The sequence below is a fragment of the Ursus arctos genome, unplaced genomic scaffold (genome assembly GCF_023065955.2).
Source record: "Ursus arctos isolate Adak ecotype North America unplaced genomic scaffold, UrsArc2.0 scaffold_18, whole genome shotgun sequence".
NCBI lineage: Eukaryota > Metazoa > Chordata > Mammalia > Carnivora > Ursidae > Ursus > Ursus arctos.
In genome coordinates, this window is record NW_026622852.1 from 42,597,341 (window position 1) to 42,617,068 (window position 19,728).

General features: G+C 40.5%; 1 long non-coding RNA gene across 3 annotated transcripts in view; it reads left to right on the forward strand.

Annotated features, from left to right (window-relative positions):
• Positions 1-18,023, forward strand: part of LOC130544047 (uncharacterized) — a 78,445-nt gene extending 60,422 nt beyond the window's left edge. For 2 of the 3 annotated variants that reach the window (XR_008959956.1, XR_008959958.1), the window contains 3 exons: positions 5,612-5,778; positions 8,050-8,084; positions 10,994-17,049. This is a non-coding gene — a long non-coding RNA (uncharacterized LOC130544047). Of the gene's footprint in view, positions 1-5,611; positions 5,779-8,049; positions 8,085-10,993; positions 17,050-17,818 lie in introns of those variants that run through there. The other variant, XR_008959957.1, reaches the window with a different exon arrangement.
• The last annotated feature ends 1,705 nt before the right edge of the window (positions 18,024-19,728 follow it).

Below are 19,728 nucleotides of genomic sequence, written 5' to 3' on the forward strand. Positions count from 1 at the left end.
GATGCCAGAGCATTACCCGTTGCCCTCAAGGGCAGGGGCTTAGTGGATCTGATTCTTTTGGTAGTATGCACTTTAGTGTACATATGTGTATGAATGTGTGTGTGTGTGTGTGTGTGTGTACATACAGATAGATAGCTTTGCATGATACACACGGAGTGAAAAACAATTACATTTGTCATTTCAAATATGTATAAGAAGTATAGTCCAGCCAAAAAAAAAAATCACTTGAATGTCATGATGTTAGCTTATTTTGTTAACTTCTTATTTTATTATCTCATCCTTTTTTTTAAAAAAAGATTTTATTTATTTGAGAGAGAAAGAGAGAGGGAGAGAGAGACAGAGGGAGAGAGAGAGAGAAAGAGATCACAAGTATGGGGGAGGGGCAGACAGAGGGAGAAGCAGGCTCCCCACTGAGCAGGGAGCCTGATGCTGGGCTCAATTCAAGGACGCCGGGATCATGACCTGAGCAGAAGGCAGACACTTAACTGACTGAGCTATCCAGACACTCTTTATTATTCCATCCTTTTAACTGTAATTCATATGAATACCTAACATAGATTATATCCTGGATATCAGAATTTAAAATTTCCATAAAGTCAGATTTATTTTGGCGTGAAATTTCATTGAGCTATTATTATCTTAATGGAGAGGTGAGAAATAGAGTTCTTATAATCTTGTGATCTTCCCACCCTTGTTTCAAGTTCCTAATTTAATTTTAAATAGATGTTGTCTTATGTTCCCTTCATTGCACCTTTCTTTCAAGATGCTTAAAATAAGCCTCCATATGAGGTGGTGATATAATGAAATTGCCTAGTGTCACCCCTGGTAATGCTAACAACAAAGCTTTTTTGTGACAATTGTCCCTGAAAGTATTTTCCTCTTCCATGGAGTGGGCCAAGCCTACTCCACCACGATATGAAGCATTTGGTCTGATCATATGATCAATTTTGGAGGCTCAGTCCTGTCCTTAAGATGCACCAAGGCTGCCATGATCCACATTGCCAGAGTCTGACAAAAACCCATTCACTTCTTTCTAACCTGAGTCATGAATCTTTCACTTTTATGCACCTCACAGCTTTCCAACACAAGTCTGAAATCACTGGATTCTTTCCCCTTGTACCAAGCCCTAAGGCCTAAATTCTGTATACTTTTTCAAGTGTGGATCTCTGATTTCCTTCTTTAATGGCACTCTACATTGTTTCAAGGAATAAGTCAGATAACCTACATAAGGAACTTAGCACAGCCTAAGCAATCAATACATAAAAGAATAAAATTTGCTATCCTATTAATATGTGCCACCAGCCTTAGGATGGAGTTTGGTGAAATACAGGCCCATTGAAAACCCTATCCAAGATCTTTTATGACTGGAAATCCCTTCAACTGGGTTCCCAGTTGGCTAACTACTTTTTTTTGCCCCTGTTCACCGTCCTCCACCTGCTTACCCACTCTCAGTGGGTCACTATAATGCAAAAGCCAGCTAATCTCTTCCCAGTGAGAACGCTCATGAAGATCCCCGAGTTTGAATCCACATTCTGTTACTGACTAGCTTTGTGACTCTGGGTAGGTAGCTTCTCTGTGTCTCTCTTTACTCCTTTGTAAAGTGAGAATAATTAATAGTACTTGTCTCATAAGGTTGCTGCAAGGATTAATTGGGTTAAAATATGCAAAGGAATCAGTAAACTGTCTGGCCCACGGAATCACCACATGAAGGTATATTACTGCTAGCATAATTCTCCCTGCCTTTGGTCCAGAACTCATCTGAAGCTCCCAAGAAAGGAAAGTCACACAATGGCTTTCATGAAAGGTCTGCAGAGCTGCACGTCTATCCACAATGATGGACAACTTTATGCTATTATGCAAAGAACAGTTTATTTTTTTGTCGTCTTGAAATAAAATGCGATTTTGACCTTTGAGAAACAAAATGTTCATTAAAGCATTGGATCCCCCCTCCCCCTGACAAAGGCACAATCACCGTTCAAAGGTGAATTTGAACATCCACTTTTAGATAAACTTGAAAAGTAATTTGCGTATCATTAAAGTAGGAAATATATACTGCCAAAATTATTGGAGAGCAGTTTCAGCTAGGGTCCCTAATGACATATGAAATGCATGTGAGATGTGGTAGATTTTCAGTAAATGCAGCCAACTCTCAAATAGGATTTGTCATGGTAACGCTAAACTGCATTACTTTTATATAAATATTAAAGATTAGAATATATTACATTACAATCCCAATACAATAATTATATATTTTATATTCATGTGATTACCTTCATTACCTTCATTTGATAGTGAAGGAAGGTCTTCTATCCCATGTTGCACCTGAGGCTCTCGTTTGTGCTTACATAATTCCTCTACACACGTGCTACCAGCAACCTTGATCAGTATCAGAACAGCTTTCTAAGGACATGAGATCTGCATTTCAATTTCCCAGGCAGCTTTCACAATAGGATGAACAACGGACTTACCCTGTTTTCGCCTCTCACTCTCTCTGTCTCTGCCTCTCTCACACACAAACTCTCTTTCCCTTCCTTTTTATTCAACATCAGTTGTACTTGAAACCTACACCTAAATAGAGGTGAAAGGACCTGGATAAACATAAGAACCTCCTGCATCACGTTGTCGCCAATTTCAATTTTAGTAAAGTCACAAAGTCCTTATAAACTTTCATACTTCAATTGCAGGCATCAAACAAACCTCTAAATATTTTAAGAGACATTATCTCAAGGATCTAAAAACTGTTTTGTCAGTAGCTACACAAAGGGATCTAATTTTAAGTTCTGTGACAAAATGCACGTGAGATAGGTTTATCATACTCCTAGGCTAGCAGAACTAGAGACCCCTCCACAGTGAACACTGCATTAAATTCATCTTTAAAGCTCAATTTTCCAAATATTTCTGATTTACTTGCAGTGACAATTCTTTACTTTTGACAATGCTGATGATAAGATAGCACATGAGAATAGCATGTAAAGCCTATTCTAAAAATGTAATTCATTAAGATCATTTTCCTGCATGACAAGGTGTAAAGACAGAAATCCACAGATTTCTGTTATGGACTGAACTGTGTCCTCCTCTCACTCCCAAATTCCTATGTTGAAGACCTACCCTCAACGTGACTGTATTTGTAGGGAGGCAGTGAAGGTTAAATGAAGTCATAAGGTGGGACTCTAATCTGATAACTGGTGTCCTTATAAGAAGAGAAGAGACGCCAGGGATCTCTCCCTTTCTCACTCTGTACATGCAAAGAGAAGAGGCCATGTAAGGACACAGTGAGAAGGTAGTCATATGCAAGCCATGAAGAGAGGCCCCCCCAGAAACCCGAATGACACCTTAATCTGGATTCCTGGCCTCCAGAATTGTGAGCAAATAAATTTCTGTTGTGTAAGCCACCCATTTTGTGGTATTTTATGATAGTAGCCTGGGCAGACTAATACAATCTCATTCATGAATCATTTTATAATGATGAATTATACTATTGGGAATTAGACCCTGTGCCAAGTGCTGGGACACAGAGGTAAGTGAGACATGGTCCCTTACATTGGTAGGGACCCTAAATTCATCTTATGTTTGGTGAGGGAACAGACTCACAGAGGGGACTTTTAATCTCAAGGTCCCAGAGCTAGTCACAGCAAAGCTGGGTACAAATGCAATTCTTCTGATTAACTTCAGCCTGCCATTGAGGCCTATGCTCTTTTCATGGAAGTGAATGGTAACTTCCATTATGACAGGGAAGTATTAAAAACGCCATTTTGGAAAATTCAAAAATCCACTAAAAAAACACTCATTTGATACATAGACTGTTTCTTTCAATTTCCCATTTCCAGTTCTTGACCTCAGGCCTCCCACAAGCACTCAGAGCTTGATAATGTCTTTGGGTCTTCAAACCAATTCAAGGGACCTGTTCCTCTCCACTAACTATGGCTAAACAACAAGGTGTGCTGTCTAGTGGGGACAGATTGGAACCTTTAATTTCCTGTCAGCCATGGTCCACACTAAATTTCCCCAGAACTTTCTGGAGGCAAAAGGCTAACACAGGAAGAAAACCATAGAATTCAACTGGAAACCATCCAAATTTCCTCTTTTTTAGCTTCATCTCAGGCAAGCCTTAGTCAAGGACAGCCAGACTGCAAAGCTATGGTGTAATTTTTCTTTGTCTGCCAAAATAGAGATAATGATGAAGAAGAAGAGTTTTAATTGAAAAAAGACAGCTAGGAGGATTTTTTTTTTTTTTAACTTAGGGAAATGGGATTCTTAGACTAAGATCTGTTAGTGTATAGTTTATATAAGAATGTTAAATCAAAGCAAATAAAGGGAGACGGGAAGGTAACAATGAAAGAAGATTTAATTATTGGTGTTTTCTTTAGGTAATGGGAAAAAAGTCTGTCTGCAACACTATAATTTATGTTTTAAGTAAATGCTGGGGGAATGGGGTTGCGCCAGGAGGGAAGCACAGATACTATACAATGAACCTGAGTTAAAAACTTTATGGAACTGTTACAGATTTAAGAAGAGATTATAATGTCAGATCTTCTGATTGTTTTTTGTTTTGTTAGGAGTGGAGACTTGCATTAGATGACCCTCTTGTTGAGGGAAAAGTGCTCATGGCTCTGTGAGTTGCCCACTGTACCATAATTTGCTGGTGTTACTGATACTTATGCTCTCCTTGACGTCCCAGCCGCCTTTGCACTTGGCTGGACCATGTGACTCATTCTGATCAACAAAATATGAGTGGAAGCAATGTGCTTGCTTTCAGGGGTGGTGGTTAAGTCTCAAGTGTGCTTCCCCTCCACCCATTATTCCTAGAGTTGGAAGGGGAGGCTTTGTGTTGGCAGAAACATAGAATGGAAAGGGTCTGGATTCCTGAATCACTCCTTGGGGGAGATCCATCTAGGAGAGCCACCAGGCCTACATCAGACCCTGAGTAAGTGAGAAATAAACTTTTCTAAAAATAAAATTTAAAAAAAAGGTCACTAAGATTTGTGGATTGTTACAGCAGCTAATGATGAATATAGGTCGATTAAATGCATCCTCCCCCTTTTCTTGCATCTACAGCTCTGATCTTTTTCAGATGTCACCCCTCCCGCATAAGGCTTAGGGAGAGTGATTGTTTCTCTTGTTCTAGAAGAAAATCCTTATTGGTCTTTTTTTCTTCTTTCTTCTTTTCTTTTTTGGTCCATTCCCTTTGCTGGTGATTAGTCTGGGGTGGACATGGGACTAGACTGTGAAGCTTTTGGGGGGCCTCTGAACAAGGTTTTCGTGTTCCTAGGAAGGAGCAACAGATTGAGATTTTTCCTTTCTGATTAGAGATGAAGAGCTGGGAGGAGGGATAACACAACAAAGCAACCTAATGTGATTTGCTTCCTAAGTCAGGTCACTTTCATCATCTAGCTGTAATGTCTAAATACTAAATAGAATTGATGGGGGGCCTAGAATTGAGAAAGGGAGGAAGGGGTTGAAAGAGGAAATCCCAGAAGCACTGTGGTGGGCAGGGTCAGGGACACACAGAAATACAGCTCTATGGAAAATGGCCTATGACCTTTCAGAGTGGTGATATCTGCCCCTGACTTTAGGTGGCCGCAGGGGTGATGATGTCCTTCTGTTATTGCAGATTCTTGCGCACTCAACACGCTTAGGGGTGGAGCTCAGGCAATGGAAGAGAAGACCCGAGCAAGCAAGAGCAGCAGGAGAGGGACTGCCGAGGTGGCCTGAGCCATGGAGCAGAAGCTGGGAACAGGAACACAAAGCAAGAGCTGGAAAGAACTATACGCAGAGCAAGTAAGCCCCCACATCCCTGCAGTCTTCAGAAGGAGGCCAGGGGGAAGACAGTATTAAATTTGAATGTTAACAACAATAAAGGAGTATGGAGAACACTACAGATAAAATTTGAATGTTAACAACAATAAAGGAGTATGGAGAACACTACAGATAGGAGGGGAAAAAACGCACCCATTTTTTGCCAGACAGACTTAGTTTGAAATCTTGGTTGTGACATTTACAGGTTTTGTTTCATTCGGCAATTTATTTCACTTTTTGAGTTTCAGAGAAACTTCTATTGTACTGCTATTACTAAGCATACTTTTTAAAACTTTTCAGCATACATTTAGCCATCTGTATTTGTAAAGTCTTGTCTAGAATTCAGAAGATCCGCATCTTGACATTTGCTCTGTATTTAGATATTTGCATTAAGTTATCTCATGTGTAAAATGAGGAGGACGGCGTTGTCATACCCTACCAGGTTGCCTGGAGCAACAAAGGTGACGCACACCTTGGAAGCCCTATTGAAACATATAAACTATTACTGAGATCTGTGTGCCAGTTCAATCTGAGGACTCCTGCTTTGCATGAGGAATGTACTGTTACTTTTTTTCTTTTACAAACAGCCACACTTCACTGTTATTTAGATAAAATGTGACAAAGTCAACTATAGTTCCCAGCAAAACCTGGATCGTTTTCATTTGACCTTGTATGGGGACTGGCTTTGGGGACCTCAGGAGCTGAGAAACCTCATTGTTGGAAACTCTGAGAATGCCCTGTCACCCACACAGCTTTGCCCTTTCTGGCTTTTCAGCCTTCCACCCACCAGCCCCATCTGGCTGATGCTTTGGTCCTTGTGGGAGAAAAGAAAGGAATCTGTTCGGCTGAGTCATGACCCAGGCCTAGCATATGGTACAAAACCAATTAAGGCCCCCTTGTCTGTGGCCTGAATCCATGACACAGTGGCATGGCAGGAGGTGAAACCCCAGCTTCCTTTCTCCTGGCAGCCCCTCTGCCCTCGGAAGGCAAAGGGTTGGAGCTCCTGCTGGTCACAGAAGATGAATAGGGTAAACAGACAAGGGGGCTAATTGCTTCCACTTCACCCCCGCTGCCTCCCCCAGAAATGTTCTCTGGCCAAACCAAATTCAAGGGCTCCCAGAAGACCCAATCTCCCCAAAGCCAAGAGCAACTCCCACTTCCCTGCCGCCACTTACTGTCCCCAAAGGCCTATCCAGAAGATCTGGTCAGGAAGGTTAAAAATAGCTGAGTGTGTGGTGACAAGTCTTGTGCATTTGCTTTGTAAAAATATTCTGAGCGGGGAAATAAACCTTTCAGCAGCTTATTTTTCCACTGCTCTGGGGAGCAGCTCCCACCTTCTGCTGCCGTAAGCACTTTGAGTACCTTGAGGGTGGGGGTGGCTGGAGGGGAGGGGCAGAACTGACTTAGGGCCTGAGTGGGGGAAACTCCACAAAGGGAAAAGTGTCTTGTCAGGAAACCAGGTGTATGAGGACCAATGGCTTCTAGGATCCAGAGGGCAGGGTCCAGGCAACGTAACATTTCTGCACATTCTGAACACAGGAGGAAATGTAATCCCAAGCCCCCGAGTTGCTCCTGGCATGCAAGGTTCTTCCAGGTCTAGCTCTGGCCACCCAGCATCACCCCTTCCTGGCACAATGAGGTCCAACAAATGGATGTAGGAGCAATTGCCCCATCACATCACGATGCTTCATGCCTACATGCCTTCCCATACTCTGCTCCTTCTGCTCAGAAGCTCCTTCCCAGCTCTGTACCCTCACTATCACCCCCGACCCCTGTCCCACCTATTCCATTATTAAAATCCAGCCCAGAGTCTGCCTTCTTGAAATCTCTCCTGACTCCCCTCACAGAATATCACTGTGTTTCCTAAGCCACAATTCTGCCATCATCCTGTCTATCACATGGTGGAGTATTCCCTCTCAGGGTCTGTGTTTTATTCATCTTGATTTTTTTTTTGTAGCCTCACATGGGATCTGGCAAGAGTTCATGCTGCCAAACAGGTTAATTGAAGAAGTTAAAAACTGTAATATTTCTGCCGAAGAGAAGAAAGAGATTGAACTGCCAGTTTTCAGGAAGCCTGGGTAAAAATCCAGGACCGTGTGGGGTTGAGAATTTATGAAATGTTCACGTCTACTTCTTCCAAGGCAGCATTCGCTTCAGTAAATCACTCTGTTCGTTGTCACAAATAACACAGTAAAGGACTCTGAAAACTTCTGAGTTGACAGAGAACCTTAACATCATCTTTTTCCTTTCCAGCACTCCCTTAAGATGCTATGAACCTATTTTTACAGGTGAGAAAACAGTTTCCACCCAAAGAGGCAGGAGAAGAGCAGAGAGGAGCCGGGCCTCAACTCAGATTGGCCATTTCCAAGAATTTTCTTTTCCCACAAATGGCTAAAAACTCCTGAAAACAGGGGCGAAAGGGTGCAAAAGCTTCTGATAGTTTATTATTATTATTTCCAGAAAATATAAAACCCATCTAAGATTTTGTTCATCCAAATTCCAGAAAATCACTGAGGGACGGTGCATAGGGCAGCAGAGAATAGGATCTGTCCTCACCGGGATACCTAATTCAGAAGAGTTTGCCTGCCCTCCCTGGTGAGATGGTGGTACTAATACTGCCATCCCTTGGTACCATTATCAAGAGGTGGGACAGTGTGGTCATCAGAGGTCAGGCTCTGCGGCCAAGCTGTCCAGGCTCAAATCCCAGCTCCCCCCCAGCTACTCTCCATGCGAGCTGGTACATGTTACTCAAATCTCTCTGTGCCTCAGTTTCCTCATCTTTAAACTGATAGTAACAATTAGACCTCACTAGCATATAAAATATGAAATGATCAGTGTGACCTCTTATGCGCTAGGTCTCACCCTGAAACCATCAGATTCTTTCTTTCATCCTAATAACACCCCATTCGGGTACTATCATCTCTGTTCCACCTAGGAATTACCTGGGGCTCAGAGGCAGGTGTTTTTCTTAATGGGTGTTCTGGATTTTGAGTCCCAATCTTTCTGAATTTAAAATTCTAGGTACATCGTCTCTGTGTCTCTGAAACTCCTAGAGACAGTGCTCCTCTGAGAATATGCTAGAAGGAGTCACATGGCCTAGATCTATGGGGATCCAGACAAAGCTGGATAAGCTGGGATTCCCTGAGCTCTTGTCAGCTTCCCAAGACAGAGTTGATGCTGAAAGTTCTGCATGGCGCATGGGTGTAGCGTGGATAAATACCCAGAGGCTTGGGAGGTAGAGTGAAAATATTTGGAGCCGGCAAGTCTGGTCAATTAATATGTGCTTGTGAGGCATTTTCAAAGCTGAAAGATCTTTTGTAAGTGCCAAGTGATATTAATTATTAGTATGAGGGTAGGTACTGCCAGCAAGTAAGAGGCGCCCAAATTTACGTGTGTGCACATGAGTCATCTGCGGGTGATGCTGTGCGTGCCGACCCTCCGGTTGTGAGGACAAAATTCAGTAAATGGGTGCCCTTAGGGAGTGAGGCAATAGAGTCTGAACGTCTCCTTGGCACAGTGTAAGGATCTGGTCTTGCAGGAGAGAGTCACTCTCAGTCTTGCTGGAGTCCCGCTCAGAAGGTAAAGGTCTCGGTGAGGCCACCCATAGGGAATGAGCATGCCAATGCGCATAGCCTGGATCGGAGCAGGCCAACTGGGAGAAGCACAGTTAGTGCTTTGCCAAAGGGTAAAGCAGGGCCATAAATGGGAGAAAAATGAACCCTGAGCTCAGAGACGGAAACGATATACAACCTGTCAGGAAGTAGAGTCCAGTGTAGGTCTGGAAAGTGGTTCAGAAGGGAGTGATGAATGGTGCGAGAGCCTGGCAGCTCTGTGAGTGCTGGATGCCTCCTGCTCAGTGTAGAGTGACCTGGTCTCTTAGAAGCTCTCAGGAGAGGTGCTTGGGTGGCTCATTCGGTTGAGTCCAACTCTTGGTTTTGGCTCAAGTCATGATCTCAGGGTCCCAAGACCTGGCCCCATGGCAGGTTCTGAGCTCAGTGCAGTCTGATGGAGATTATCTCCCTCTCCCCCTGCTCTTCTCCCTGCTTGCCCTTTCTCTCTTTATCTCTTAAATAAATGAGTAAAATCTTTAAAAATAAATAACCAAATAACTAACTAAATAAAATCTTTCAGGACAGTCAGGTGAACCTAAAATCTATGCCTTCTCCAGGTGGATCTCACTTTACATCTCAGGCATGTTTCTGATTTTGGTTGTTGTTGTTGTTGTTGAAAGGGGGTAGAGAAGACAGTCTAATTTTAGAAGCAAACGATCTACATTTGAACGTGTGTCCATTCATCAATGAGCTCTCTGTGGCTGCGAGCAAAGTATTTCTTGTCTTTTGTAGTCACTTCCTAATCTGGAAAATGAGGAATGGGCTCAAAATGTTGCCTAGGTGCTCTTCCAGGGTCAACTGTCCGTAATTTAGAGAACTGACAGTTCCCTTTTTGCTCATTCTGCAGAACTCGAGGGTCTTTCTGAGATGTCCTGTGGGCCAGTTCAGTAAAGTTGGAGATACCTAGAAGGCAGGGCTGTGTTCAAAAGAACAGCTCTGTTTCTATCTGTTTTAGGGGTTCATTAAAGTTTCAAAAGCTATCCTTTGGGGAGAAATGATACATATACATTTATTTATGTGTATGGTTCATTCCTTTTGTGGGATTTGCTTTGGGTGAGCCTAATTCTTTAAAATAGATTTATGGCAGTTTGTATAGATAACTTTTGCAATATGAGTAATAATCCCCACTTGCTGTTTTGGAATATCAAATTTTGTTAATACTAATTTCATTTTATATCTATGAAGTATGTTAGAGTTTATAAAAGCTAGTTGTTTGCATAATCTTAATGGGTCCTCAAAACCACCGGTGAACGAGGCCTTTTTTGAAAGATTTTATTTATTTATATTAGAGAGAGAGAGAGAGATGTGAGCAGGGGGAGGAGCAGAGGAAGAGGGAAGGAGAAACAATCTCAAGCAGACTCCATGCTGAGCATGGAGCCTGACACGGGGCTTGATCCTAGGACCCTGAGATCATAACTTGAGCCGAAACCAAGAGTCAGATGCGTAACCAACTGAGCCAGCCAGGCGCCCCAGGCCTTTTCTTTTTATTATTATTTTTAATAGTCTTATTGCTTTTTCCATTGTAAAATGAATGTGTATAGCAGGGTGCCATATTAAATATTTAACTTTTTTTTCTTCCTGTGAAGAAAATACAGAAACTACCATGGTCATTCTTGGAAGGATGATTCACTTTTGAGACAAGAATGTGACTCCTTTTCCCAAAATGGAAGGAGAGGTCTGCCATCAGAGACAATCGGTATTGCTTGATAGGGGAAATGAGCTTGGCAAATTCTGTTCTTCTCTGTTATGGGGATCTGGATTGTCTCAAAGAGTTCAGGGAAAGAAGAAAAAGGAGCACTTTTATTTCTGAGTATTTACGTAGGAGAAACAAACAGGACTCCTGTGAGGAATTGCAGAGAAGAGAAGATTGCATCACCAGTAAGCAGATGACTGAGCTGCTACTTTGGACACAGCACCCCTGGAAGGGTTTGGCCCCCAGCTCCAGATGGAGCTGAACAAGCAGAATTTAGAGATCTCTGGGCCTGAAAACCTAAAGACATTACAGTCACAGGCTTGGGGCTGAGGGAGTGGAAGCTCTATCCTTTAAGGAAGCACGTGAGTGACCCACCCAGTGACGTTTTCATAACTTTGTAGCGGGCGTCAGCAAATGTCTTTTGTAAAGGTCCAGAGAAATTTGGGGGCTTTGGGAGCCACATGGTCTGTGCTGTAATTCTTCAACTCTGCCCTTGTAACATACAGGCAGCCATAGGTGATATGTAACAGAACAGGTGGATGGCTGTATTCCAAAAAACTTTATAAAAATAGGTCAGATTTGCCTATGAGCCATAGTTTGATGATCCTTGGCTTATGAAAGTCCCAGAAGTAGAACTGCTAAGTCAAAGTATACATACTTTTCTATGTTTTTCTAGGTGTTATCAAGTCACCCTCCAGAAGGGCTGTACCAAATCCTTACTGCTCATGAATGAAAGTAATTGTTTCCCTCTGTGATCCTCAACTCTCAGTATTTTTATTTTTTGAAAGAACCAAGAAGGAAAAAGTAAATCTTCTTTTCTCACCAAAGATCATGAAACAAGGTATTGACAAATTTATGATTAGAGTCCAGAAGTTGTAACTTTAACTTTAAATTATATTAATATATTGAGTGTGGAGAATCTCTGCAACATGATAATGAGCTATGTGTGGGGAGGGTACCAGCAGTAGAAAAAAGGAGAGGCTGTAGAGGATCATGTGAATTGTAGTTGAAAATAACCTTTATTCAATGCAAACTGGTGTAGCTACTATGGAAAACAGTATGGAGGTTCTTCAAAAAGTCCCTACCATGTTAGGTTATACGTTTCATTCTTGGAATATGGAAATGAACCAGGAATTAACTCTGGTGCTAGGGAGCCTCACATCATAGAGAGAAATATAAACAATTAACATGAAACATTTTTAATATAATCTGATAACATCTTGGTAAAAGGTTTAATGGGAGAAATCATGAAATGCTACAGAAGCAAAGAGAGAAAGTCAGATGACTTGGATTGAGGAAGACTTCCATAGAGCACACAGAATTTAAGTCTTATAGAATAAAGATGTGGTGTATATGTGAGTGTGTTTGTGTGTGTGTGTGTGTGTGTGTGAGAGAGAGAGAGAGAAAGAGAGAGAGAGAGACATTCAAGAGAGGGAATTCATGGTGCATAGAAGGAATGAAATAGAAGTTTTATGTTGCAGGAGATGTGAGGTGGTAGTTGAGCAAAAAATGAGGTCAGTTATGAAAAGCTGGTCAAAGTCTTAAAACTGTCATCCTCTGGAAGCTATTGAAAGATTGTGCAGGGGAATGACAAGATCAGATTCATGCTTTAATGCCTTACAGAGACCCTCTTGGCTTTAGTGTAGAATGGATAGGCTGGGAAAACCTGAGGCTGACATACCTGCTAAGAGGCTACTGCAGTCGTTTGTGTGAGAGATGATGGTGGTTGAGCTGGGGAAGTACGTGGGAAAGGGGTAAGGGACCTATACAGTTAATATTAATTAGTAAAATTGGAAATATTGGGCATGAGTTTCGTGTGGAGGGTGAAAGAGAGTGATTCTAATTCCCAAGTGTCTGATTTGGGTTCTGGATGGTTGGTGGGACTGTCCTTGAGACTGGAAGAGTGGAGAAGGTGGAAATGATGGGTTTAGAGAAAGGAGAGACTGCAGCCAGAAACCTCTGGCTTCTGACCTACACGACCATTGAGGATGGGCAAATCATGCTCCCTTTTTAGCTTCTCCAATTGTATCATGAAGGTATCAGATTCTAGAGTGGTTCCCCAGCATGCATACGTTGCCTCACAATTATAGACTCTGATTCAGTAGGTCTGGTGTGTACTCCAGGAATCAGTATTTCCAGAGAAGTTTTGCAGCTGACTTTGCTGTTTTACAGTTTGGGGACCTGTGGATCAGGAGAATCTTACAGCTTAAACTTCTCAGAATGGACTTCTCCCCTGGTTCCTTCTCCTTCCCGCTGACTCTGCAGATCTAGGTTGGCAGTGATATCCAGAGTGACCTCCAGTCACTACCACTGCATTCCAGCAACCACAGGAGCCTCCCTACCGCCCCACACCCCTCCCACCACCCACCACACAGGTTGGGCAGGCAGAAGTAGCAAAGATGATTCGCCCTCACACAATTGGCACGGAGGCAACTCCCTGCCATGTTTTTTTAAGGCCATATGGTTAATCTTCCTCCAGGGTACTCTATAATGAATTGCTTCTGTGGTTCACTGGGATGAAAGGTTAGTTATTTTTTTCCAAGTATGGTGGTGGTCAATTCAAGAAAGAAAGAAAAAAAAAAAACAACCTTCCTTAAACTCAAAGTTTTAGTAGACAGAACACATCCAAAAATTGAGTTTTATTCTTCCAGCTATGCTCAGAGGACACATTCTCTACCCTGTCCTCTGGTGTTTTTCACTGATCCCACTTCCTGCTACAGATGAGCTCAGCAGACACTGCATGTGGACACATGAGGAAAAATAATCCAACACATCCGAAAAATTCATCAGGGCTTGGCCGTCAACAGGGAGGCTTTAGGTGTTACTTCTTGCAACCTGCAAACATTAATTGCACTGAGACCTCCAGGCTGGACCAAGAAGGGGATTCCCTTACATCACACACATGAGAACTTTTGGCTGGAGTGAGGCAGACTGGTCTTTCCCTTACTGCAGGGCTGTGATCAATTCTTGGCCCCCACATCCAAAAGGGATGTGGGAATCTGGTGGGAGCGGCAAAGGCCTGGAATATAAGATGTATATGCAAAGATAAAAGGCAGTCTTTTTAAGCCTGGAGGGGACTGTAAGATGGCTTAATTATAGTCCTCCCAGTATATAGAGGGTTCTTATATCTTGGATGAGGTAAGCCCACTACTAAATCCCAAACTGTTCTACAGCAGAGACCACACCTTATTTATTTTTTTATTCTTTCCGTGATGTCTGGTATGAAGCTCTGAATGAAGTGGTGGCTGAGAGCAGATTCAGCAACTGTATTCCCTGGTCTTTTTACAGAACTTAACTTTGGGGTCACTGAAACCTAGGTTTGGACTCCAGCTACGGCAGTTATAAACTGTAATTTTGGCTAAACTAATTAATTTTGTGTGTTGGAATTTTCTTACCTATAAAATGAGGTTAACATACTGAGCATATAGGGCTGTCTTGAGGATTAAGAGAGACTAAGGAGTCTGGTAAATTCATGAAATGTCTGTTGAAGGTCTGGAGAGCATTCAGGTCAACTAAAGAAGACAGGTAAGCAGGGTGATTTGAAGTGGTGATTTGCCTTGGGCAGCGCTGGTGTAAGCAGGCCAAGCAGACATACAAAGGGATCCCAGATGGAAGGAATAAGGTAACATCCCTCTAGTCTTGGAAGAACCTAGCTCTATGGCTTGTGGCAACTTAGCACTGCAGCTGTGTACAAGCAGTCTCTGTGTGTGTGTGTGTGTGTGTGTGTGTGTACACATGTGATGCCTCACGTCTACTACTCTGAAGTAATTCCCTCTGTCCTGGAAAGACTCTGGGTTTCAATACATGTGAGACAGAAGCAGCAGTGATTAAGCGCCTTCTATAATCTGAGAACAGGAAATAAAAACAACCACTCTCTTCCTCCTGCTGTTTACCTTCAAGTGGCACAGTCAGATTTTCTCTCTGAAGTCTTCCCCCCCCCCACCGCCCTGCCACCCCCTCGCTGGCTATAATGTTTAATATGTACTCACCATTTGATTGATTTTTTTAAAAGTATAGAACATTACAGATAAGCCTGAAGTTCCTTTTCCCTCTATTATCATCCTTAGAGGCAATCCCCAACATGAATTTTGCAGTCCCTAATTTCCATGTTTATTATGAAGTATATCCATACATAGTATACATAGTTGCTGTTTAAAAAAAATTACATTATGATTTCATACTAAATACTTTTTAATAACCTTAATAAGCTGTCCCCCCTTTCTAGTCAAGACTGCATTTTTTAAAGATACATTCCTGTTTTTACACATAGGTCCAATGAACTCATTTTTATTTTTATTATTAGAGTAAATGTGTGAAAGTATCACAGTTTATTTGCCTATTCCCTATTGAAGGACATAAAGCTTGTTTCTAATTTTCTCCATCATAAACAAATAATACTTCAATGAACATCCCAGATCCTCTGGTACATATGAGCAAGCATTTCTCTAATGTAGAATTGCTAAGTCACTGGGAATGCACATTTTAAATTTCATGGTCTACAGCCAAATTGCTCTCCAGAGTGATTGTGCTAATTTACACTCCCACCAGCAGGGCATAAGAGTTCAGTTTTCTCATGTCTTTACCAACAGTTGGTGTTGACAGACTCTTTAATGCCTGTCAAACTATTGGGTGTGAAATGGTGTTTCACTGTTGTTTCGATTTGCATTTCTTTTATCACTAGTGAGGGTAATTATCTTTTCATATGTTCATTGATTCTTCTGAATTGTCTGCTCCCATCATATCCCCATTTTTAAGTTATATTGTTGGTTTGTTTAAGCTTATATATAACTTCCTTACTTGATCAGGATTCTAATCCATGTTGCTTTTATGTATTATAGATATCTTTTCTAAGCCTGCCATTTTTTTCTTTAGTATGTTTCCTGGTGTGTTTTGTAGAGAACAATTTAATATTTATGTAATTAGTTTTATCAATGCCTTACTATAAACTACTGATTTGAGAGTTCCAAGGAATCTATCTGGTTCTTCTCTTCTTGCCAAAATCATTATACTACATTTTCTTCTAATTTAAATTTTTTTCCATTTACAATTTTGATTTGTTATTTTTGTGCATGAAGTGAGTTCCAAATGAAAAATCATGCCATTGACTGAGTTTTCTTTTTTTCTCCCATTGATTTATAATGGCACTTCCACTCTATGCCAGTATTTAAGGGCTCCAAATTCTGCCATATACCTGGCTTTCTCTCATTCCTCCAATATCATTGTTTTAATTTCTATAGCTTTAAAATGCCTTAGTGAATAGGTAGTTAAGTATTACCTTTTATTGTTTTTTCTTCCCCCCCCATAATTATCTTGGCTAATCTTTGGTGTTTGCAGGTACAGATGAATTTTAGAAAAAGTATGTAGAGTTATAGGGGAAAAATCTTGCTGGGATTTCATCTGAAACAACATTGACTATATTGATAAAACTCATCACTGTGATTTTGAACATTTCCATTTATGGAAATGGCACAACTCTCCATGTATTTTGTTTTCTCTTATGTTTGTTAAGGATCTTCTGTAATTTTCTCCATAAGGTTTTACACATACATATTTTAAAATTTATTTATAAAAATCTTAGAATTTTTTGGCTATGATGACTATACTTACGTTACATTATTACTGATATGTATACATTTTTATATATTATTCAACCCTTCCAAGGTTTCAAAGTTGTTCACTTAGTTCATTTATAGTTTTTCTTGATTTATTATGTTGATAATCTTATAATCTCTAAATATTTAATGAAATTTCCAATTCTATGTGTCATTTCTTTTTCTTGTTTTATTGCATAGTTAGGACATCAAGATGACTAGTAATGGTGACTGTGCTACTCTTCACTACTATGTTTTCTTGACTTTAATAGAAATGCTTCTAAAGCTTCATAAATGAGTGTTCTACTTGCTAGATTTATGATAGCTGCTTATTATCAGATGAAGAAAGTATCCTGTTGTTGACAATTTGCTAAGAGTTTTATCACAAATAAATTGTAAACTTTTATGTATCAATTGAGACATTTATTTGTTTTCTTTGTTAATTTGCTTGTTGTATACATCATTCCTTGATAGATTTTTTTTCTTAATCAATCATACCTGCCCTTACATGATAAATTCTACTAAGCCATGATGATGTTTGTTAGGTCTTAAGTAGTGCTAGTACTTTAACTAAGATATTAAAATTTATTGTATTTAAGATTTTATTTTGTTTAATATTTTTAAAGTCTTATTTATTTAAGTAATCTCTATACCCCACATGGGGCTTAACTCATGACCCCAAGATCAAGAGTTGTATGCTCTTCCAAAACTGAGTCATGAGCCAGTCAGATGCCCCTATTTAAGATTTTTTTTAAGTATTTTATTTAAGATTAGTGTTTTATTTAATATTTTTTTAAATTAAGATTTTTGCAGCCAATAAATTTCTTTTCTTGAACTTTTAAATTTTGGGGGGGGGGGGTGGGAGATCAGTGTCTAATGTCACTGTCTTTTTTGATATTCTTATTTTAATCTATATAGTTCTTCTCTACTAGACTATCCTCCCTATTATTTTCCCCATACACACTAGATATTGAAAAAATCACATTCTATCTTGGACTGCACTCTAATTGTATTACCTGTATGTGCAATTTTCTCAATGTAAAACAGATTATATTTTTTGACGTCTACTTGCTGTGCCAATTGTGCTTTCAGAGAAATAACTGAAATTCTTTTTTTTTTTTTTTAAGATTTTATTTATTTATTTGACAGAGAGACAGCCAGCAAGAGAGGGAACACAGGCAGGGGGAGTGGGAGAGGAAGAAGCAGGCTCCCAGCGGAGTAGCCTGATGTGGGGCTCGATCCCAGAACACTGGGATCACACCCTGAGCCAAAGGCAGATGCTTAACGACTGCGCCACCCAGGCGCCCCAATAACTGAAATTCTTAAGCAGAAAAAAAATCAAGGTAATCATTTAGTCTACTCATCTTAGCAACAGCTAATAATGAAATTCCCAGATAAATCAAGGAAATATTTCTTTTCACAGTAATAATTCATTAATGGTAAGTAATCAAATTGACAGCTTCCTGTCTGCTAGACACTATGCTAAGCACCTTGTGTACATGATATTGTATAATATTTACAGAAATCATATGGGATAGGTAGTCCTATTCTCAGTTTAGAGATAAGAAAACTTGATTATGGGGTTTAAATAACTTAAGTGTGCACAGGTGGTAAATGGTGATTTTCATCCAGTCCTGACACCAAATCATACTCTTACCCATGTTGCTACACTGTGTCTACACCAAGGTTTGACGACTCTAATGCCATCCATGATAACTCCATGCTGGCACATAACAAGAACTTAACTCAACCCTGTTTCCTGATTAACATATACCTTGTACCTTAGTTCTCTGATTAACAGAGAGGAATTCAGTTTTAAGACATATGCATTTTGTTTGTTTGTTTTGTTTCATTCTTATTTATGTCTCATTTTCCTGTCTCCTTACACTATATCAAAGAAATATCTACTCATGCTCTCACATCTTCTTTCTTCTATTTCTTCTTCCATGCCTCCAGTTTTCTCACTGTCTAGTCATTAGTCACTGATTTTTCAATATTTTATAATAGAAAAAACAGAATTCAGGAAAAAAAATTTAAAAAAGAAAAAGAGGAAATTGTTCTGCATTAGATTATTGTGCCTCTAAGGCAGGAAGCTGATACTGGATTCTCTGATGCCCTGGAGTATGACTGGTGACTTAAGCTGTGAGAAGTCCAGCACTCTCATGAATTAACTTGGTCGCTTCCATACCCTGGGCCTCTCTGACAGGCAACGTGCTTCAACTTTGTCAATGGGTAAGGGTTTTTTTGACTAGCCAGGCATAAGACAGAACATGAAGGCTGAGCTGCTTGCCCAGCGGTAAATGTTTTCCTGTTTCTGTAACCTACTCACTGTCAACTCTCTCTTTTCCTTTATGATATTTAATTGAAATCACAGCATAATGAGCTTTAGTCAGCCTCTTTCCTTTGGCTGAAGACTTGATGTTACTGCCAGCAATCTGAGTAAGAAGAGAGCAATTTCTGGAGAAATGGAAAGCTTCAGGAACTATTAAAGTCCATAGAAATGAACTGTTTACATGATGCATTTCCCCCTTATGTTTTAACAGATTAATTTGCTATTAAACTGAAGTTTCCCTCAACAATGATGATTTTTATTTGATAGTTTTGGAATATCCCTGGGACTCAAGTCCAGCCAAGAAATCTAGATTTTCATTGGTTGAAGTTCAGGATATATGATCTCACCTGAATTAGTTCCTAGGAGTATGCTTGGAAATCTAAAAATTTGAGCTTTTACATTTCCCCTTTCTTTTAACCCAGTTCGGATGCCACATCCCTGTGAATTTTTCCTTAATTCCCAAATTGCACTGTTATGCACATCCAGAAAACTTGTATTTGTTTTTTTTTTTTTTTTAAGATTTTATTTATTTATTTGACAGAGACAGCCAGCAAGAGAGGGAACACAGGCAGGGGGAGTGGGAGAGGAAGAAGCAGGCTGCAGCAGAGGAGCCTGATGTGGGGCTCAATCCCAGGACCCCAGGATCATGCCCTGAGCTGAAGGCAGATGCTTAAGGACTGAGCCACCCAGGCGCCCCAAGAAAAC